The 23629-nt window shown below is 44.0% G+C and overlaps 1 protein-coding gene across 1 annotated transcript in view; it reads left to right on the top strand.

Annotated features, from left to right (window-relative positions):
• Positions 1 to 23629, top strand: part of UBA7 (ubiquitin like modifier activating enzyme 7) — a 1199654-nt gene that overhangs the window by 347413 nt on the left and 828612 nt on the right. The gene's annotated exons all lie outside the window — the stretch shown is intronic.

Raw genomic sequence — 23629 nt, forward strand, 5'->3', positions numbered from 1 at the left:
TGACATGAGTAGACTCAATAACTATATTGTTAAGTTGTTAAGTTTTGTTGACATAATACACAGCCCTACTAGATTCATAGGAACCGTATAACAACACCTTTGCCACCCAATACTTCTACCCACCCAAAAAGATAGATAGATAGATAGATAGACAGACAGACAGACAGACAGACAGACAGACAGATAGATAGATAGCTCAATTACCCAGTGGCGATCACCACTGGGTAGTTAGATCAGCTGTTCCATAGAAAAAGCTTGTTTGTGCTGCTTTTGGCACTGTTTGACATATCTCCACAAAACTTTCCAAAAAGGTGCTACTTTTTGACTAGGTTGTGCAATGAAGTTTCAGGGCAATCCGTCAAGCGGAGCCGACAAAAAAAAGGGGGGTGGGTTCCCAAAACACAAAGTCCCATGCATTTTCAATAGACTTCTTTAGACAGGGTTACAGCAAAAACTGCTGAGTGGAATTACACCAAATTTGGCAGGAAGCTAGATCTTGGTACGCAGATTGTACTTTTAGTGGTTTGGTGTGAATCCTTTCAATAGTTTTTGAGACATTAAAGTTAATAAAAAATAGATAACTGGATGGTTGGGTTCGAGTGGCTATTGAGAGATTCCCTCCAACCCAATTTTAAAAAACAGAGCGTTCTGATTGGCGCAGTGAGCTTTTTTTGGCTTGGGCCAATTTTCTGCCACGGGATTCAGATGCTCGCGGGAGCGAGTGCTCTAATTGGCTGCCAGCAACATAAGAAAAATGTCATAAATAGTGCATTGCGGGGGTGCAAGTTATTGTTAGCTCTGCTAATTATAACGGGTGAATTTCTGTGTTTTTCGTTTTTTTAGTTCAAAATGTTAATGTTGTCAAAGATATATTCACCTAACTACAACGTTCCTTTAACCTTTTTTTGTGAATTTCTTTAATTGTTTGTTAAAAACAGATCTTTTTATCACACCTAACTATAATGTTACTTTAACCTTGGTTTTTTTCTGAGAAAATGCCCCCCCCCCCCCCAGACACACACTTACCTTATATATACTTAACTTGCGATGTAAAGGCATAATCATGGCAAAGGCTTGCGTTGTAAAGGCAATGTGTGGTAAAGGCTATTTTTCATCTCCATGAAATTACTGTCTTTCCTTACAGGTACAGCCTTATGACAGCCGACCTTCATCAAAACATGTTCTTTCATTGCCTCTTTTTCTCAACCCTTTTTTTCCTACAACCTCATATACACTGTAATATACTCGCACATTTTACAATCGTGAGAAATTTATTTATAGTTGTAGTTGAAAGTCTCCATCATATGACCTTTTTCTTCCTCGCACATGGGGCTGGCACTACATTAAGGCGTCTGTGCCACTTTGCAATAAGTGACCTAAAAAGGCATTGTTACTGGAGAACAGAAGCTTCCCAACAACCAAACGCCATTTAGTCGGGATTTCCCCAAATCCTTTACCAAAGCTGTATACAAACGTAGGTGCTTGCCAGGTGTTAGAGTTCATCAATCCACTATCTGACAGATTGATGTGTAGCATTCACACAGACTACAGAAGTTTCACTAAGTCATAAATGCAAATTTATACATTTAAATTCTTGCATCAGGTCCCCTAGAAAGCCAAATAAATCTGACCTGGTTCTTGACATCAGATGGCCAAGATGAAGAGTTTACCAGCAACTTTGTTGTTGCCAAATTTGAGTCCTTTTGGGCATAGATAAGGGGGAAGATTTACCAAGACTTTGACCAATGCAGAGTCACACGAAGTGCGTATAGCGATGGAAAGTCTTGGAAAGAAGGAAAGTCCCTCTACCTTCTCTAGCCCGAAGAAGCATGTAACGATGCTCTGAATGGTGCATGAGGGTAAAGTTCATATTTCCAGGCTGATTTGTTCTGTCCATGATTTTCGAGACCCCGTTAAAATGAAAAATAGATTACTGTCTAGAACTGATCCACTTTACATAAAGATATTTAAGATCAATGTAAGTTTTAAATCATTCTCAAAGTGCTATACTTGAGATCCTGGACAGCCACGCCAGTGAACAGAATCCTATTAATACTGAGCTGGTTTATCTGTGTATTCCCATGCGCACCTCTTTTCCAGTCTCTTCTTGCCTACGGGTCGTTGGTGCACGAGGATCCAAGAGGATAAAATAGAAGATAAAGAGAGCATTTGCATTTAAAAATACTACATATATTATCAAAGGTACTAGCCAAGAGTAGTTGTCCGTTCCCTGGTCCATCCTGACCAGCATGGTTTCAGTCCTCATTACGGTATGGGCAAATGAAACATTGATGGAGGGAATGCTGGACAATGCAAGCATTCACCCCCAGTCACAAGGATATGGGTTAAATCCATCATTCTTTTGCTCATTACGGTATGGAAGGGATTTTGTTAAACCAGCAATTTTGTTGAATCAGAATTTACTTAAAGAATGTTACTCCTATTGGAACCAACATATAAGTGTCATTAGACAACTGAACATTAATGAATTCAATCAATTAGGAGAAAAAACACTTGAGGAGAAATAACACACAGGAAAACTTTGATAGAAAGATGTCAATCTTATTCTGGCATTTGAAATACAAAAGTGAAATATACAGAAATAAATTAATAAAAACTTTTATCAGCAACCACAGTATGTATAGAAGCCAAAATTAAATTGTGCTAACAATACAAAACTGAAACACTATTCCAAAACAATGACAAGTCACAAATCTCAAGATTAGACGTGTAACTAGTAGAAAGAGAATTTCTTTTTTGGAAATAGTTGAAATGGTCGACGTTTCGGTCTGTTCTGCTTTCGTCTTTCAGACCATCTTCAGGACAAGTTGTTTAAGGCGGACAGAAAAACCCCTGATTAAACATAAAGGTATTGCGTTACATATATGATATAATTTTTAGAAAAACCAAAGAACCCGTGTGTAAAAGAAGCGAAGTGCACATATCCATTTCATGCACAGACCCAAGCAAAAAAAGATGACACCATCACCACCTTAATATATGAAAAAATCATCAGCTGTCGAAAGGTGCGCCGGCCCAAACTGGGACAGTGCGCCCCATTACAAAGAATGTACTGCCTCCCGTGAAGTGGTGCTGCACTCGGGGAAGCGCATTCAGTGAAATAAGGAGTGGCTGCTTCAAAGCTGCTCTGTGTTTCACAGTGCAGGTGGCATGCCGCCTGCACTTTCAAGAGGGGAGAGAGATCCCCTTGCAGGCTGGTGCAGTGCGTGACTGCACCGTCTGCTGGGAGATGTCTGGGGATCCATGGGGCCTATTTTCTCCCCCTTTAGTGGACTTCCTTTAGGAGGCACACACTGAAAGTGCACCACATTTGTGTGGTACACTTACAGTGCGCCTCCTCAGGGCATGTTTGCCTCTGCACCCCCGTCCCTATTATGGGGTGGACACAGAAGCAAAGTGATTCCTTCATTTGCATGTGGCCACGTCCCCATGCAAGTGAGAGAACTCCCTCTCATGATTGTGCTTGTGCTACATGTTTGCCAGCGCTATCTGTATTATAGAAAGGGATGTGCAAGCATCAAGTGACTTTGGTCCCTGGGGCGCACATGCATATTGTGCCCATGGGACACAATGTATAATATGGTCCATGGAGTCTTAATTTAATCCCAATAGTAACCAGCCTACAGAAAGACTTGAGTGGCTGGCTTACCCTCCCACTGAATATCTTGTGCAGGTTGACTCTGTATAAGATGATGCTGTTGCCTAGATTTTTATATATGCGTCAAAAGTTCCCCCTAGAGATCCCCGAGAAATGCTTTGATGATATGCAGCTGGGGTGCGCTCATTCTTGTGGGCTACCCAGGTCCCTCACACTACATCTTATAAACTTATACAATCCACTGGGTGGACTGGGCACGGTAGGTATGCATTAATTTTATTGGGCATCGCATATTCTTGTCTTGAATGACTGATTCTTTGCAGGACGTGGTACCCAGGGTTCAAAACCAAGCTGTCACTAGCGGACAAAGACAATCTCCTGGGTCTAATAAATGGAAACCCCACACTATGTGGCCCCCAGACGCAGCTAAAGTGGTCATATCATGTTGGTGCAAATCGCTACACTGGATTCACTGGCACAAGAGGCCAACCGAGGAAACACCCACGGTGCTCCACTTTGGATGAAAAATAGTACACAGTTGTCGGTTGCAGACCATTGGATTTCGTTAGAATTTTCAAATTAAGTGCTGTTTTGCTGGGTAAGCAAATTAAGTCTTTTCTGACACTGCAGGCAAAATTTGATCTACACAAAACGCAATTCTATAAATATCCTCAACTGCAACATACTTTGGCTTTTCACCAGATGAGCTTGGTAACACTCCCGGAGTACAATCCAGTGGAAAACAAGGTAGTCCTTGGTCCAATGAGTAAGGAGGAATCTCACTTAATTATAGCTCCCTCATCATTGACGCACAAAACTAATTTATTGATCTCAAGGAGAAATGGGAGGGGTGGGGTGTCCATAGGAAGAAAGTGATTGGAGAGGGACAAAGATGCCCGGCCGGGGAACTTCGATCTTTCCCCAGACTAAGACTTTATTCTGCTAAAATATCTGCACATAGCTTAATTTACCCCCTTAAAACTGTGGAAAGTTGGTAGGATCTCCTCACCACTTTCCTTCCGATGTGGCTCAACTGAAGGTTTCATGTAGTCGGGGGATGCCCCATGATTGTAATATACTGGACCGTGACACTTTCCACTCTAATGTAGACCAATCCCCACACAATGCCATCCTGGGAATACTAGAAGATCTCGGAGGCCACCAAGGAGACTGGGTGCTGGTGGACATCCATTCAACGGTTGCCATAAGAGAGATCGCCGCCAGGTACTTAAAGTCTGCAACTGCACCTTTGGTATCTGACCGGTTGAGAGTCATGGACAAGTGTGAGAAATTGGAGCAAACAGTCTATAAGGCCAGGGGCTGTCCCCATAAATATAAAGAGATATGGGTTGATGGTGGAATCAGTTTGCTACCCTGAAAGAAAATAATGCAGATTGTCTCTGCTGTAGTATTTATATGGAATGCTCTGGTTATTGTGCTGAGTAACACGTTATTCCTCTGATAACCAAATGAAAACTGGTTTATAAAAATACTACACTTGATTTGTGGGTGACTCTTTGGTTTCTTGTGGTCCTCTGTGTCTTTCTGTATGTGATGCTATGTGATAAAACGGTTAAAAAACGTAAAACAGAAACTTAAAAACTAGAGAAACACTGTGATATGCATACATTAAACAGTTTGGACGAAAAGAGAAATAAGAGGGCGTCTTGGAGGAAGGGAAATTACATATTCTCAGTTGAAAGACATAAAACAATGATAAACAGCCAAGCCAAGCACGGAAATGTGGGTGCGTGGGAGGAGCAGGAGACGAAGAAATGAATAAAGGCTGGAAAGGAAATTGTGCTGCAGTGCCAAGGCAGGAGGAGGAAGGTGCCAGGGCAGGAGCAACTTTACATTTAACTCTTGATTCAGTTCTGCTCCCACTCTCTTGTTAAGCTGTTTGTGTTCTATTACACTACCACTGGAGATCCCACTGCGACCTGTGGAAAGGGGTCCAGGAAAGTGGTTGTGAGGAAGCAGAAGGGAAAGTCAGGGCAAGACAACGTGGTGGCAGGCAATGAGATGTCTCTTGGCACTTTGATTTAGCCTTTGGTGACCTGCATGTAATCAGGTTCTGTAAATGTCCAGTTTAATGCTGCATTCAGTACTTTTTTTAGTTTAATGCCAAGCCCTCCCAATTTTTTGCAACAAGTGATCTGCCGAGGATCACACTGTGTGGTCAAGTGGCATGGCTAGGATTAGAGAACAGATTTTATGGCTGCCACAGATCGCACATTAACTGCTAAATCACATCGTCTCACATAGTACACCTGGTTTCGTTGGATGTTTCATGGTATTGCTTTTTACACATGGATATGACCTCATTTTAGGTGAAAACCAGTGAAGTCTTTCATTATGATAGTTCATGCGTGAAGTGTGTGATTCTTTGTGAAGCCCAGTACCAGTATATATTTGGTTTTTCATTTTGCATTTGGCATTCTGATCTTTATTTTATGCGAGATGCGTATTCTTTGAATTACGTGGTTTGGATAGGAAATCTGTAGGGGACGCATTTGTACGTTAATACCGTAGCTTTAGGCAGATAGCATTATTTACAATGTAAACCATATTATTTATGCACTTCTTGCGCCGACCTCACAGCTCCACCCTGAGAAGGCAGTACTCCTCCTTCGGGGAATCTCGTTGTTCCCTTTGTAAAGCTGTGAGTAATCTGCAATGGTGAAATGTTTATTCTCGTCTGAAAGCTCTCAAATCCATATGCAGTGCACTTTGCTGTCTCCATTGGAAGCGCTGTCATTAGTATACAGGGTTCTATGTGTTCTTCATTGGAAGATCTAACGTCCTTATGCAGCATATTCTACTTTCTACATTGGAAGCGCTGTCATCTGTATACTGTGAACTATGCGTTCTTCTTTAGAAGATCTCTCCTCCCTATGCAGTGTACTGTGCTTTCTCTATTGGATGCTGTTATCTATATGCAGTGTACAATCTGTTATTAGTTTGAAACTATTTCGTGTACCCTCTGCTTTCTCTACTGGACGCACTGCCACACATACACAGTATACTTTGTCGTCCATAACGAGTACTTTGCTTTTTCCAGTGGATGCTCGGTCATTCGTATGCAGTGTCTTTGCTGTCTTCAGCGGAAGCTCTGTCATTCGTATGGAGTGTACCTTTTTCTTCAGTGAAAGCTCTGTCATCCAAATACAGTGTACTATGCTCTCTTCAGCATATACAGTGTACTATGCTGTCTTCAGATTATACAGTGTACTATGCTGTCTTCAGATTATACAGTGTACTATGCTGTCTTCAGTGGACGCTCTGTCATTCATATACCGCGGTATACTATCTTCAGCTGAAGCTGTATTATTCATATGCATTGTACCCTGTTTTCTTCATTGGAAGCTCTGTCATCCATGCACAGTGTACTATGCTTTCTTCAGAGGAAGTTCTGTCATCCATGCACAGTGTACTATGCTTTCTTCAGCGGAAGCTCTATCATCCATGCACAGTGTACTATGCTGTCTTCAGTGGGCGCTCTGTCATCCATGCACAGTATACAATGCTGTCTTCAGTGGACGCTCTGTCATTCAAATGAAGTGTACCATGCTTCCTGCAGTGGCAGCTCTGTCATCCATATACAGTGTACTAAGTTGTCTTCGGTTGAAGATCTGTCATTCATGTGCAGTGTACCCTGCTTCCTGCAGTGGCAGTTCTGTCATGCATATGCAGTGTATTATGCTGTCTTCAGTGGACGCTCTGTCATCCATGCAGAGTGTACTATGCTGTCTTCAGTGGACGTTCTGTCATCCATGCACAGTGTACTATGCTGTCTTCAGTGGACGCTCTGCCATTCAAATGAAGTGTACCATGCTTCCTGCAGTGGCAGCACTGTCAGCCATATACAGTGTACTAAGTTGTCTTCGGTTGAAGATCTGTCATTCATGTGCAGTGTACCCTGCTTCCTGCAGTGGCAGTTCTGTCATGCATATGCAGTGTATTATGCTGTCTTCAGTGGACGCTCTGTCATCCATGCAGAGTGTACTATGCTGTCTTCAGTGGACGTTCTGTCATCCATGCACAGTGTACTATGCTGTCTTCAGTGGACGTTCTGTCATCCATGCACAGTGTACTATGCTGTCTTCAGTGGACGCTCTGTCATTCAAATGAAGTGTATCATGCTTCCTGCAGTGGCAGCACTGTCAGCCATATACAGTGTACTAAGTTGTCTTCGGTTGAAGATCTGTCATTCATGTGCAGTGTACCCTGCTTCCTGCAGTGGCAGTTCTGTCATGCATATGCAGTGTACCATGCTGTCTTCAGTGGAAGCTCTGTCGTCCATACGCAGGGTACCCTGCGTCCTCCTCTGTCATTAATATTCATTGTACTCTGCTTCAATCATTTGCCCTTTGCACAGAGGGCCAAAAGCTTCTACACAAAAAATACTGTTCATCCCTTTGGTGAATAGTTTGACTGTCTAGGTGATCATTTTTATTAGGCTGTTTTTTATTCCATGTTCCAAAAGATCTTAAACTTTGTCTTTATTGTATGGTAAGGCCAGGTCATGCTATTGCAATCCACGCATGCTGATTTTTTTTAAAGTGTATTATGTTTACTGGTGGCAGATAGTGTGGCATGCTTTTTGGTCACGTGATCCTGTTTCTTAAGGACCCAGACGGTTCTGGCTACCACATTTTGGGAGGCAGGTAGATCTCCATAGAGTGCCTTACAGAAGTGCAGTTGAGTTGTCTGTGGCTCTCACTCCTGTGACCATGTAGTTGAAGTTAGGTAGCGAGATGTTTCTCTTCAGATTGTATACCTGTTGTGCAACTATTTGTCTCAGATGCTTTTCTTTACCTGTAGAATGGTTCTCTTTCTGACCAATGAAAGTTAAGTTCCTGATTTGGGGGAGCTGGTGGATTCCTGGTTTTTATCCGGGCTTTGGCTGAAAAATGTATGACTACAGAGAGATCACTGAATCTTTTTGTGGCTAAAATTGCATATATGACATGCAATGCTACTGAGAGAGAGAGATAGAAACTTTGTTTATTTAGACCACAGCCTTTTAAACAGTACAGAACACTACTGAAAATACATGACTTGTAATGTAATAAGCAACTGCTCATTTGAAAGACACAGATTTGTATAGTCACCCAAACTCCCTTAACATTCCTTAATACATTCCTTAATCCTTGCATATCAATCCTTGACAAGAGTCATGTTTTCTATCTTGTTCTAATGCACATAAATGTTTGTATATAGTCAGCATATGACTGACTTCTGCTAAAGTATCTAAAGGGCGGGAAAACCTACTTAATCAAAATTTCTGTTGATGGCAGCAATGCCCTCCACATTCCAGTGTTGATTCAAAGATTGTGTATAGGCATAGATGAGCGTTTTTGACTCCACAATATGTTTTGTGTATTTGTGCAGCTCACAACTCACCTGGGAGGATATCCTGATTTTGAATCGTGAACTGTACGGGCTGAGCTAGGGTGGGGACAAGGTGAAAAAACAGGACTTCAGTGTCTTGCAGAATTAAAGGACTGAGGAGGGTCTGATGTGGAGGTGTAGGCCGATCAAGATTTTAGGAGTGAGTTATGAGAAGGCATGATCACCAACTCTGGTTCTGCATATACAGGGGGTGTGTGTGAATAGGAGTCTGTCTGAACAGTGGTTTCTGGTAAGTTTGTGCACGTTTATGCAGTTGAGGTACGTGGGGCCAAAGATGTGTAAAGCTTTGTAAGCATGTGTGCAAGAGTTTTGACAAGTGCTTGTTTGTGGATTGGGAACCAGCGGCACAGGCAGTGATCCAGGCGTTGAAGTTAGAGATGCATTTGGTTAGGTTGCTATTGTGTTGAGGCTGGTGGTGAAGGAGTTAGGAAGAAGAGGATGCTTCTGAGGTCTTGTTCCAGCCCTGTTGCGAAGATTTGGTGGTGGTGTTTCTACTGTGGTGTGGAATGGGTATGTTGAAGTTGATGAAGGTGTGGCAGACCGGGTGATTGGTGAAGGCTTGTCTAGTGTGATGTTACTGAAGCTGGTGAATATGGGATCCTATAGATGTCCAGTGGCCTGTGTGGGACCTTTCATTCCATGAGTGAGTCTGAGGTTGGACAGGTCATTGAGGAGGTTGGTTGTGTTGGTATTGGTGGGGTCCTCCAGGTGGTAGTTGATGTTTCCAAGGAGGATGAAGGTGATGGAGTTGAGAATCAGGTAAGCGGCAAAGTCCACAATGGTACTGCCGCGGTTGGCGTGCAGTCTGTAAGGACAGTAGATAAGGGTGCCAGTCTGGGTGTAGTTAGTGGTGATAAGGAGTTTGAAGATCAAGTGGTCCATGTTGCTGTTGGTGCTTTCCGAGGTGGTGGAACATTCAATGGATTCTTTTAAGATGATGATAGAGATTCCACCTTCAAGTCTGTTGGTCCTGTCCTGTCTTACAATCTAGTTCTTGGGGAGTTGCCATAGTGATGATGGTGGTGGACGATGGAGTCAGCCAGGTTTTGGTCAGGGAGAGCAAGTCCGGTGAGCGGTTGTGTAGCAAATCCTACATTTCAGTGGCTTGTGTAATAAGGAATCAAGTGTTGAGCAGTATGCAGGACAGGGAGCGTCTGGTGTAGTGGTGGTTGGTTGTGTGTAGTCGTTTGTGTTTGGTGTGTAAGCTGCCTGAGGGGAGTGAGTTAGACACAGGAGGGTGCATGTGACATGGCATGTGGCTTCACCTCATGGTCATTCCGGCAATGTCTGTTTTTCTCTCACTCTTAGAGGCTCTATATACAACACAAACACGAGGGGGAGTGGTGGGACCCCTGCATCACCCCCTCCTAATATTAAATTATGCTGTGGAGTCCCTTTGACTCTAATGCTGAATTACAGGCTCTGCTAAATACTAAGGGCCCAAGCTTTAAATGTGGGCTCGAACAGAAATAACCAATGTACTCTATCGTGCAATTTCTCTGATTCGGCCTGTATAAAAAGTATCTTTTTATCTGTGTGATTGAGGCATGGGATAAACCCTATCTGACCCGGTATGTCATCTTTGCGTATGCGAGCTCAGATGCCTGTAAACAGTTATACATTTATGTAATGAAATTGTCCTATATGATGAGCATAACATTGAGTCCCTGTTTGTGAAATACCATGATAGAGGCCTTGTGCAAGGAGTGTGCTATTCTACCAGATTTTCAAAAGCATTATACAAGCAAATCAAGATCGGTGCCAGGGTGTAGCTAAACAACTTGTAAAAGTATAGTGTGAAGCTGTCTAGCCCAGTGACTTGTGGGATTTAAATCATTTAAGCTTAGAGACAGCTGAGATCACCTCTTCAGACCCACTTGGCTTCTCAAGTGTTGTGAACTTCGGTCTTTCAACCAACCTTATATAGTGCTTGACGCTTTCTGTGGGTTTATCACCCACAGCATAAAGATTACTGTAAAATTATTGGCTATCTTAAGTCTGAGCTTGCAAGCTGAAGCATTCCAGAAGTACTCGTTTTTTGTAGTAGTAAGTTTAGTTGAGACGGAGTAGGGTGTATTCCACCCAGGCGCGCAACACCCATTGGGCTCACCGGGCTTCAGCCCCCCCCCCGTCGTCTTCTTCAGCCCGGGCTAATTGACACGCACTGAGATGACTGCGCATCGGAGCTGAGAATGTCATTGTTATTGATGCATTCTGAGAGGCCCGGCAGCCCGAGCCAGCCAGCCTCTGAACAGTATCAAGTAAACCCCCAGCCCCCCCCCCCTCTTGTTTTCCTTTACTAGCGCCGAGGTGATATCCTTGCCTGAAGGCAGGGATTTCACCTAAGCACTTGATGTGTTCAGCATGGGGTGGGAGTGGGAAGATGCACACAGCAGTGGGAAAGGGCTGGCCAGTGCAGGTGACGCTTTTCCTTTGTAAAGGAATTTCTGCTGGTGTCATATCCCAGGGTTTGCTGTCTGTGCACTTGTATGGATGTGTATTCCATACAAGTGCACAGACAGCAAACCCTGGGCTATGACGCCAGAAGGAATTAATTTACAAAGGAAAAGCTTCACTTGCACTGGACATCCCATTCCCCCTGCTGTCCATGCACTTGTAGGGAATTCACATCCACAGCGCACCTCACCAGATAAATGGTGAACAGGGCCATGTATCTTTCTCTAAAGAGGAGAGTCCCCTCCGAATATGAATATGTAGTGTAAGTTTGTAGTGTTCATTTTTTTGGGTGCTAGTGGGTAATTTTAGGGTTCAGGGTGGGTTACGAATTGGGGTGCCAGTGGGTAATTGTAGGATTCTGAGTGGGTATGGGTTTTAGGGTGCCAGGGATAATTTTAGGGTTCAGGGTAGTAATGGGTTTTGGTGTGCCAGGGGGCAATTTTAGGGTTCAGGACTGGTATGGGGGCCAGGGGGGTAATTTAGGGTTTCAGGGTGGGTGTGGGTTTTGGGGTGCCAAGGGTAATTTTAGGCTTCAGGGTGGGTATGGGTTTTGGGGAACCAGGGGTAATATTAGGGTTCAGCGTGGGTATGGGTTTTGGGGTGCCAGGGGTAATTTTAGGGTTCAGGGTGGGTATGGGTTTTGGGGTGCCGGGGGGTAATTTTGGGGTTCAGGGTGGTAATGGATTTGGGGGGGCAAGGGTGTAATTTTAGGGATCAGTGCGGGTATGGGTTTTGGGGTGCCAGAGGTAATTTTAGGGTTCAGGGTGGGTATGGGTTTTGGGGGGTAAGGGTGTAATTTTAGGGATCGGCGTGGGTTTGGGGTTCTAGGTGGATGATTTCAGGGTTCAGGGTGGTAATGGGTTTTGGGGTGCGAGGGGGTAATTTTAGGGTTGCATGTTTTCTCCACTTGACCTGAGCATTAATCGATCCCGTTTATCTGACATTTTAGCCCCGCCCCATTGATTAACATTAGCCACGCCCCTTCATTTGCCATGTTAGCCCCCCCCGAAATTAAGACCTAGTTGCGCCCCTGAATTTCCACCCTATATATGTCAAGACCTTAAGCTGGGTGCTCTTGGCTGTTGGTGCACGCAACAACTTCAGTGATCCCAATTAGCTTAAATTGTGCCTTTAACTTCTTCACCTGGCCCGCTGCCTCCTCCTTTTCCTTTCTTTATTGTCTTTGGCCTCCAACGAAAATTGGCTTGCCTCCAATGGCTACCTTTAGAGTGCCCCAAAGCGTGCGATCTCTGTCATTTTCCTGAATTAAGAGGGTAAGTGCTTTCAAGACTTGGGACATGTTTGGCCTCCATTTCACCATAGTCTTTTGCTATCTATGAATCCTGTCTCAGGAGTTTGTTCCTTAGCCATTAAAGGAAGAGATTCTAAAAAGTAATCCAGCCAAGCGTAACTTTTGTGTGCAACAGAGAAAATGTTAACGCCTTCTCTGTGCTTCTATCTAAATGTATTAGTACTCCTTTTATGGACTATAGGCCTTCCTGAAAGATCACTCCTGTCTGACTGATACTCTTGGGACGATCTTGCCAGAGAACCATCCATAACTATATTGAAATTCTCTCCCTTTAGAATATCTCTGTCAGGGGAGGTGGGTATGTGCATGATTGCCCCTCAGACATGTCCCTTGATCTTTGTTGGGCGTGTGTAGCAAGACTTCAATGAATGTCTAATCACCCACTGCAGCCCTAAGTGCTCATACTCTTCCTTTTATATTTGCCACTTCCCCACTGATGTTGCCTTTCAATTTGTCCAGCAGTGGGATGGCCACTCCAGCTTCTGTCTTAGGCGCAGAAGAAAAATATTGCCACGGGAACTAAATTGAATGGAGAAGGTGTCCGTCTAATGCAGCCGGCAGATGTGGCTACTAGAATCGTGCACGAGTGAGAGAACTGCAATTCTTTTTGCTGTGACATTCAGACGCTTTACTTTGAGACTGGAGCACTTCAACCATTTATTAAGGGTCTGTGGGGTCCGCTTTCGTATTAAGTCTTAGCAATAGCCTAGGGTTATTCACACTCATTCTAGTGGGTGCCCCCTACATGTTCGATTCTTGGAGCCAGGCCTGTGTTGCTGGGTATCTTGGCTCTCCTCCCTGTGTAACTCATTCTGAACTAAAAAAAAAACTAAAGGTGAAAAGTAGTCTGGCTCATACCCCTGCTGAAAAATGGGTAACAGAGCATTCTTGTGCCATACCTCACGGGAGACAACCAAATATCTGGGTCTGCTTTTTCTCTCGTTCACCCGCACCCCATGCCCTTTTGGACCAAGCCAACCCGCCTTCTGCCTCAGATGGGTTCCGGGGAGGGACTCTGGCTGTTATGGGCTAGCTTCCATTTGTCTTACTTCAGTGATCTGGCACCTCAGTTCTGGTTGACCAGCTCAGGATCCTATTTCACATCAGTGTCCTGTGTGAAAACCAAGACCCATCGGGCTTCTTCCAGGACTTAATCTGACATATTCTCTTCTTCTACTCAAAAATCAACCAGAAAAGGGTACTCCACTTGTATTTAGTTCCTTTGCTTCTAGGACAAACTATTCATGGAGGAAACACCTGCCTTTTCTGATGGATTATTGCAAATAAGTCCTGAAAGATCGGACATTTTACCCACTGAACAATGTTGGTCTACTCATTGTGTCACAGTCAGGATGGCCTCCTGCTTACTACAATGATGCACCATAAACAACTGATGGACGGAATGCTGAATAAATCATACATTCACCCCAAGTCAAGTGATCTGGGTTAAATCCATCATTCTTTTGCTCACCATGCCACCCCAGTTTAGACCCAGCCATATGCAAATCAGTCTTGACCCTGTGCCTCTCGGGAACAGTCCAGACCGAACCGCCAAGCCAGATCCTCCCTGGACCAGAAACAAGCATCCTGGGACCGGTTTCGGGGCATCACCCCTCATCGGCCAGGCTAGCTTGAATCCAGTGGCACAGTGATCAAGGGACCCACGTCTGGGCATACCCATCCCACTTAGGGTGAAAAGTGCTACGCAAACAAATGATGGATGAAATACTGAATAAATCATACATTCACCTCCAGTCAAGAGATCTGGGTTAAATCCATTGTTCTTTTGCTCACCATGCCAACCCAGTTTACACCTAGCCATATGCAAATCAGTCTTGACCCCCTGTGCCTCATGGGAACAGTCCAGACCGAACTGCCAAGCCAGATCCTCCCTGGACAAGAACCAAGCATCCTGGTACCGGTTTCTGGGTATTACACTTCATCAGCCAGGCTAGCTTGAATCCAGTCGCACAGTGAGCAAGGGACCCATATGCAAATCAGTCTTGACCCTGTGCCTCATGGGAACAGTCCAGACCGAACTGCCAAGCCAGATCCTCCCTGGACCAGAAACAAGCATCCTGGGACCGGTTTCGGGGCATCACCCCTCATCGGCCAGGCTAGCTTGAATCCAGTGGCACAGTGAGCAAGGGACCCACGTCTGGGCATACCCATCCCACTTAGGGTGAAAAGTGCTACGCAAACAAATGATGGACAGCCCCCCATTCAAGAGATCTGGGTTAAATCCATTGTTCTTTTACTCCCCATGCCACCCCTGTTTAGACCCAGCCATATGCAACTCAGCCTTGACCCTGTGCCTCATGGCAACAGTCCAGCCTGAACTGCCAAGCCAGATCCTCCCTAGACCGGAAACAAGCATCCTGGGACCGGTTTCTGGGTATTACCCTTTATCAGCCTTCATCAGCGAGGCTAGCTTGAATCCAGTGGCACAGTGAGTAAGGGCCTCACGTCCGGGCATACCCATCCCACTTAGGGCGAAAAGTGCTACGCAAACAAATGATGGACGGAATACTGAATAAATCATACATTCACCCCCAGTCAAGAGATCTGGGTTAAATCCATTGTTCTTTTGCTCACCCTGCCAACTCAGTTTAGACTCAGCCATATGCAAATCAGTATGACCCTGTGCCTCATGGGAACAGTCCAAACCGAACTGCCAAGCCAGATCCTCCCTGGACAGGAAACAAGCATCCTGGGACCGGTTTCGGGGCATCACCCATCATCGGCCAGGCTAGCTTGAATCCAGGGGCACAGTGAGCAAGGGACCCACGTCTGGGCATACCCGGCGCACTTAGGGAAAAAAGAGTGAGAGCCGTCCATCAAATATTTAGAAACATAGTGGCTTTATTCATGTGCCTTCTTTCACCCTCCAGCTCCCTACATCTGTGCACCTGGATCAGGCGTGCAACACCCATTGAACTCACCGGGCTTCAGCCCCCCCCCCCCCGATGTGTGGCAGCCCGGGATGAGACAGATCCCGGGCACACACAGAGCCGCACCCGAACGTTTCACAGGCCTTTAAAAGACCATTTGAATGTTAATTAGGCCTTGCAGTTGTTTCACCCCTTCTAAGAGTCCCTGCAGCTCCACACTGCCTACTGATTAAAGGTTCAGCCCCCCCCCCCCCCCCAAAAAATTTTTTACTCTAGTTGCGCCTCTGACCTGGACTATTCTCCCTTATTTGATTCAGATCCCCTGAGGTCTCTATCACTCCCTTGTGCACTGAGCTCAGCATGGACTGGGTAATGATATGTTATGGATAAAACAGGGTGACTGTCCCATTTCCCTAACAGCGGGCGGGACATGGATTCCGGATGAAAGCACTTGCCTTAGTTTGGGATCCAGGGGCCACATTGCCAGCACTCTTGCAGCCTGCAAGGCAGCAGTCTTCCACTTCATACCTCTGGACACTCGAAAGCACGCACACACACACACACACACCCATATTTGTTACAAGTTCATGCGAAGGGAGTCAATGTCACAGAAGCACTCCATCAGACATTAGAGGAGACCAAAGGGTGTCCCAGTCAAGTATTAGCTCCGACTGAGCAAGAACCTCTCAGCGTTGGACAGGAAACCAAAATCAGCCCTGGCAAACATTTTCAAACCAGACCCACGCTTTGGGAGGTGTCACTAGCCTAACCATGGGGGCACGGTTGTGCTGTAGTCCCCATCAAGCTCTGAAGCAGCCCCCTAGCCTTCAGACCACTGGGACAATGACAGAGGGGCTAGTCGGGCACAAGTACCTCAGACATTGGTACAGGTATGAAGGGTTCACTGACAGACATAAGAACAGACTGCAGGAGCGCCTCAGGCAGCGACTTAGATTGAAAGAGACTGTATCAGACCTGAATACCACTGTGAACTCCTCAGACATACGTGTATACAATGTTTCCCTTATTGATTTTAATCCAACTTCTTCAGCCTATCAGGTAGTAGAACAAATACCTAATCAGTGTGCAAAAATCTGCTTTAATGTGACAGGTCTGATCTTGCAAACATTCCTGCACTTGAACTATGACCTTACAAATGTAATGGAAACGAATGCCTCCTCTCCATCCCTCTTAAAAATACCAATGTAGGCCTAATCGACATCCATCCCCCCTTCTAACCTTCCCGTCCTTAAAAATGAGCCTCACTCCCCCAAGACACCCTTTTAACTTACCCGCCTGAGCTACAAGACCAACAGCCCCCTTCCTCTCCCCCACCACCAGGTCCCACATCAGGTAGCCTCTCTCCACTCAATCGTCGCCGCGCCTTAACACCTACGATAACAGAAAATATCAGTGGCCGCGCTCAGTCCCCATCTGCTACTGTTTGCGCAAGTCTCCCCCCTCCACTTCCGGTCGGGAAGAGGGGACGGGGGCCAGCCCCCACCCCCCCTCCCCCTGCGCCCATGTGGCAAGTGCTGAGTTGTGCCCAACGAGTGATGACTCGGTGCTGTACAGAGACCAGGTGGGGGCGTGGCTCCGGCTGGGCGTGGGGAGAGAGGTGTTTATCGCTATCTCGCGCCTCGCGTGCTCCAGCTGCCAGGCCTGGATTGGGAGGTGTGGAAAGGCATAGACATGAAAGAGGGACACCGGCTGTGGAGGCGGATGTGTTGCTTGATGGCTTCATGCTTCTCCACTTATTTGGACAGATGGACAGTAATTCTGACACGCAAGGGAGCCCTGACAGAGAAACACACCTGCCTCCTTTCAAAACGAATATTTATTTGACTTTACACTTTTTAATGTAGAACGACCGAGGTCAACAGGTGAGCGTCGGCGTGTTTGACACCATAAAAACATATTTCCATACGTTAATAAGAGCAAGCACGTATATATCATCACACTCAAGCGCAACTCGGATATAGATAGGACAGACTAATGCGTTATAAAATATACACCTTATTAAAAATAATTGTGCTGTAAACGCAGAAAAAGGAAAGCAATAGTGATGGAAGCACTGCACATTGATAATGAATGAAGGAGAATGTTTGTAAACTTCCCGTTTTCTTAAATAAAGGGCGGAGTGCAAATCAAAAGACTTTTTCTAAGTATTCACATTTTTGACTAAGAGTTTGGTAGATTTTTTTTTTACTGGCAGGTTCCAAAATAAACTAGTTAACTAAATATCATTCACCAGTATCTTAAATACACTAGAAATAATCAATTTTAAAATATTAAAGTTCAGGTAGTATGTCATTAGTTCACATTGGTTCAAACGATCACTAAGGGGGTCAAAACATGGCATCTTTTTCCTCTTTCCTTGCACTAGGGCACCTTAGGCTGCCTTGTGACACACATACGCCCTTGAACCATAGTGCAACAGTGTGTGTGTGATGGTAAGTATAGATTTTGTACTGTTAAGGTTAGCCGTCCAGTACAAAATACACTGCTTAGACATAGTTTAAAACTGTTCACATTTGTATGTGTTCTGTACAGGAGAGCACACATCAAAAGTTGGAAAAGTTTGTCAATATGAAGTGTTCTCCAACATTACACCTGCCTCGAGGAGGAATATATTTTTGGCACAAAGCCCTGTCTACTATTTATTTTAGTAGTTAGAGCTTTGCATCAGAAGTCATGGGTGGTTGTATGGAAACGCCCATGTCACACCCACGGTACACCCTTTTGATGCAAAGTAGCACAAACTAGGACAGGGATCCTTTGTGTTACTTTAGGGCTACTATGCAGTGCAAAATATAATTTGTGTTGGAAAGTAAATCCCGATTCCACCCCTTGTGCCAGTTTGCATCAATTTTGTGATGCACACCTGGCACAAGGTATTAGTATATAAGGGCCGTGCATTTTAACTGCAGCAGTGCAGCTTTCACCACACTAAAATTGATGCTCTTGGACAAATAACTTTATCCACCTGTACCTCTTAATAGCTCGAAATTGAATCGAACATCTTCACCAATTACTTAACTAAAAATTGGCAGTGACTACAAGACCACATACCACCAAATCAGTGAAATACAAAGGCAAGAAAGCAGTAAAGGCCAAATATCCTGGCAAAAATCACAAAATTCCCCACTGTGTACGAGTAGCTAGGGACTACGAAAGGGTACAACATCCTCTGCATCTCACACCTAAACTTCACCAGTCAATGTATCAGTGTTATCATGATGCTTGGGACACTTGCATGCAAGCTGGGATTCTACTTGCACGGTCCAATAATCATGAATTTGTGAGAGAGGATATTTTAGAAATAAATACAGAAAACACTGCCTGATCTCTGCAGTATTACCCTGTCCAATTTCGAACAGGTTCTTCTATCTTTTGATGAACCCACTAGATGGAATGAACAGTCAGCATAGCTACATCAAGGGGTATTTAAATATTCTGGCACTAATCATTTAAAGGTTTGAGCAACAAATCGCCTAAAAAAGCACCCATGGTTATATGAATTGCAGAGGCCAAGAGTAACCTCTTATGATTAATCAAGAACCCCACAAGGATCTAATTCACAAATTTACAAAAGGCTCTAAGAGTTCATAAAACAGAAGAATAAAAGTGGAATAACAGAGGAACTAAAATTGAACTATCTGCATTAAATAGATGATAAACTGTAGAACAGGGTGCTATGCCTTCTTTTTGTCCCATTTTACCAAGGTGGAGTTGATCAGAAGTCAAATACAGTAAATCATATTTGGAGGAGGATGCAGCCCAATGAACTTGGTAGGTCTTAATGGCATTAGGAGTGCATACAGAGGTAGAGCCCAATGACTGGATAAGGAGATATAGTGGTCAGGGCCCCGAATATGGGACCAGTATATCCTACAAACTGTTAGCACAGACTATAAAGGGACTCAAATGCCATATGCAAAACTAGGAGCTGCAACAGTGTCCATATAGAAGAAGGGAGCTAGAAACAAAATTTTCTCAGCGATTGCCTTTCAAAGGTGTGTGGCAAGGTACCCACAGAAAGTAATGGATATTGTACAAAAACAAAAGGCGCAACCCGAAATCCCATGTGAATCTGGGTACAAATGTGCCAAAACTGGTCCCAAGGGAACTACTTGTAAATACAGAAATATTTTGTGGGATGTTTTCCCAGCCTGAATGTATACTTTGTTTTAAAAAATGTGACAAAAATTTGTTGTTCTATTACTAATAATTAAAAAATATTAATGAATCAAGATAACGCTCAGGTTAGAAAAGAGCAAAATAACAAGGGTGTAAACCTAAGTAAATAGACACAAATTAAAAGTAGGTAGTTAGTTACTAGGTGGACTTTCACAACAACATTCAGTTAATGGACAGGCTAGATAACACAGTTAATGATTCAGTCCAGCCAACATCAAGCGCTTTTGTTGGCGTTTCAATCCTTTCAATAAATATAACGGACCATCATCTGCTCATAGGTAATTCCCACACACCAGCACTGGTCTGATTTGCTATAAAAAGCGGATTCCGTCCGGTCAGAGGCACTGAATCTGCCCTCCTTGCCATCTGGGATGACCTAAGGAATACAGTTGACCGCAACGGGGTTGCTGCGCTACTCCTCTTGGACCTCTCATCTGCCTTTGACACGGTTGACCATGACACTCTGAAACAAAGACTCTATGAAGCCGGCATGGAGGGAACTTCTCTAGACTGGATCGCGTCCTACCTTCGAAACAGAACTAATGTCATCCATACCCCACCTTTCTCGTCCAAACCGTACTCCACTAAAGCAGGGGTCCCTCAAGGCTCTATCATCTCACCCTTGCTTTTCAACATCTACATGAAGTCATTACCAGTACTGATCAATACATTTCACCTCACGTGCTATAACTATGCAGATGGCACGCAAATACTCCTTCAACTGGAATGCTCCAAAGACATTGGAAAATCACCAATTTTCAGCTGTCTCAGAGCCGTGGGTCAGTGGATGACCTGGAGCCATCTCAAATTGAATGCTTCAAAAACTGAAAAACTCACGTGTGGCGATTGGAAACATTACAACCCGCTTGCCGCATGGCCGGATGAACTGGGATCACTGCCTAAAGTATCGAAGGAAGTAAGAAACCTCGGAATGACCATGGACTCCAAGCTGTCGATGAATGCCCAAGTGGATAAACTAGCAAGATCAAGCTTTGCTACTATAAAAACGCTGCAACGAGTATTCCCTCATTTGGGATTTCCACACAAGGTCCAAGCTACCATCTCCCTTGTTCTGTCCAAACTCGATTATGCCAACAGCCTCTAACACGGATCACCTTTAACGACCATGAAAAGACTACAACGGATTCAGAACTTGGCTGCCAGACTACTCTTGCATATCAAACCACGAGACCACATTTCCCCTGCCTTGAAAGCCCTGCATTGGTTACGGGTTGCCAGAAGATCCATGTTCAAGCTGCTTTGTATCACCCACAAAGCAATACATGGAATGGGACCACTCTTCATCAGGAATAAAATCACCAAGCACATTCAACAAAGGAACCTCCGCTCTAAAGGAGCATCTCGCTCAAAATCCCACCATACAAGAAACAAGCATTTGCAATGCAATAGGTCTCGCATTAGGAAAGTTTGAGCTATTGGTATTGTAAATGACACATTTTTTATTTATGTGTCGGTTTTGAAAATAGCGAAATTAATAGCTTTGTCATTTACAATGCCAATAGTTATAACTTTCGCAAATGTGAAACCTATAGCATTTGTAATGCAATATGTGTTGTATTTACGTGGCTTAGATGTATTGATATTACAAATAACAATAACTTTTTTTTTTTTTTTATAATTAATACTTGAATAATAGTTATTGTAATTTATAATGGCAATAGCTTAAACTTTTGTGAATAACTTTTGTGAAGATTATGTTCAGTGTATTTTATTGTGACGAAAATCCAAGAACTGAAGTGAAATATTAACATCTTTTTGTGACATTTGTAATAAAGCTTGAAACATTGATAGAACATATTGGAACCAGTTGTTGAATGGTTGCACAGATTGATGCTGTGGTGGCGCTGAGTGATGTTGTGGTGGCGACGAGTGGTGCTGTGGCGTTCAGTGATGCTGTGGTAGCGCATAGTGATGTTGTGGTGCCCCTGAGTGATGTTGTGGTGGTGTTGAGTGATGCTGTGGTGATGCGATAGATAGATAGAGTGAGTGCGATAGATAGAGTGAGGGCGATAGATAGAGTGAGGTCGATAGATAGATAGATAGATAGATAAAGTGAGGGCGATAGATAGATAGACAGGTAGATAGAGTGAGGGCGATCGATAGATAGATCGATAGAGTGATGGCGATAAAGTGAGTGCGATTGATAGACAGATAGAGTGAGGGCGATAGATAGATAGACAGATAGATAGAGTGAGGGCGATAGATAGAGAGAGGGCGATAGATAGAGTGAGTGAGGGGGATAGATAGATAGAGGGCGTTAGATAGAGTGAGGGCGATAGATAGAGTGAGGGCGATAGATAGATAGAGTGAGGGTGATAGATGGATAGAGTGATGGCGATAGATAGAGTGAAGGCGATAGATAGAGTGAGGGCGATAGAGTGAGGGCGATCGATAGAGTGAGAGCGATAGATAGATTGATAGAGTGAGGGGCGATAGAGAGATAGATTGATAGAGTGAGGGTATAGATAGAGTGAGGGGCGATAGATAGAGTGAGGACGAAAACAAAATATGCACTATAGTTTACATATATAAACAGAAGCATAAAAAAAATTACGTGTGAGGACTTGTGTTCATTTTTATACTAGATTAATCAAGAGTGCCCTGTAAGAAATACCATGAAAACATTCCAAAAACAAAGCTACCTAGGGCATATTTATGCCATATAATGCACCTCGAATTGGATCGTAATGCTGACTAGTAGCAATGCTATACTACTTCCAAGCAGTGATAATCGGAAAGCAATGTCTAGAATTAACGTGTTACTGACGCTTCTGCAGAGGAACATTTTAAGTACAATAGCATGCACCTTCGAGACATCAGGAAATTCACACTGCACAAACGATAAAGTCAGGCATTAGGGATACCCTGCTGCATGTCCGTCTGACCTTGGATGGGGGGGGGGGGGTGTCGAGGAACTTTTCAACACCATTAGGTCTTCAGTAGAGAGCCAAGTTCATTGTTTCCTTTAAGTAATGTTGTAGAGTTGATTGGGGTCTCCACACATGTATTGTTTCCAGCACGACAAGAAAGCAGTGCATTGGGGTGCTTAACTCCCTATTATCAGGAAAAACCTTCCAAGATAAGATTTGGGAGGGGCAAAAGATACACAGAACTTTACCCAGTTTCAACAACTATCTTATTAATATACCTAAGACGCAAGTGGTGACCCATCAAAAGAGACAATTTCTTACGGTCCAATGTCAAAAGGGTAACAAAAAAAGAAATAAACAAGATGTAATTAATTGATCACCTTTAAAAACGCAAGGAATCTACTTTTAAAAATATAATAATGTAAATACTTCAATCAGGAATAAGAAATAGTTTACTCCAAGAAATCCTCTTGTGCCGATTTCCATAAGTAACAAGCAAGATTAGCCAGGACGGAAGGCCACACCAGCAGGCCAACCAACAAGATGAAAACAAATGTAAAACCACGATGGAGTTGCGTTTATTGCAGTTTTATATAGAGCAAACTCCACACAAAGATATTGGATCACTGTGCGTGAGCACCGGTTAAATTACACAAGATCGCATTCATGTCTTGAGGCATGGGGAGAAGTGATGTGCCCAGAATCACAGGATTTTGAGCACGCCGAGATTTAATCACTGTTCTCAAATTCCAAATTTCGCAGTTCTGGTTGTAACGCCACAGTGAACCTTGCAGCTGGACAGACATGGAGATTAAGATGAACAGTGCCATTAAATGGAGCCTTG

This window comes from Lissotriton helveticus, chromosome 9 (genome assembly GCF_964261635.1).
Source record: "Lissotriton helveticus chromosome 9, aLisHel1.1, whole genome shotgun sequence".
In the NCBI taxonomy this organism is placed as follows: domain Eukaryota; kingdom Metazoa; phylum Chordata; class Amphibia; order Caudata; family Salamandridae; genus Lissotriton; species Lissotriton helveticus.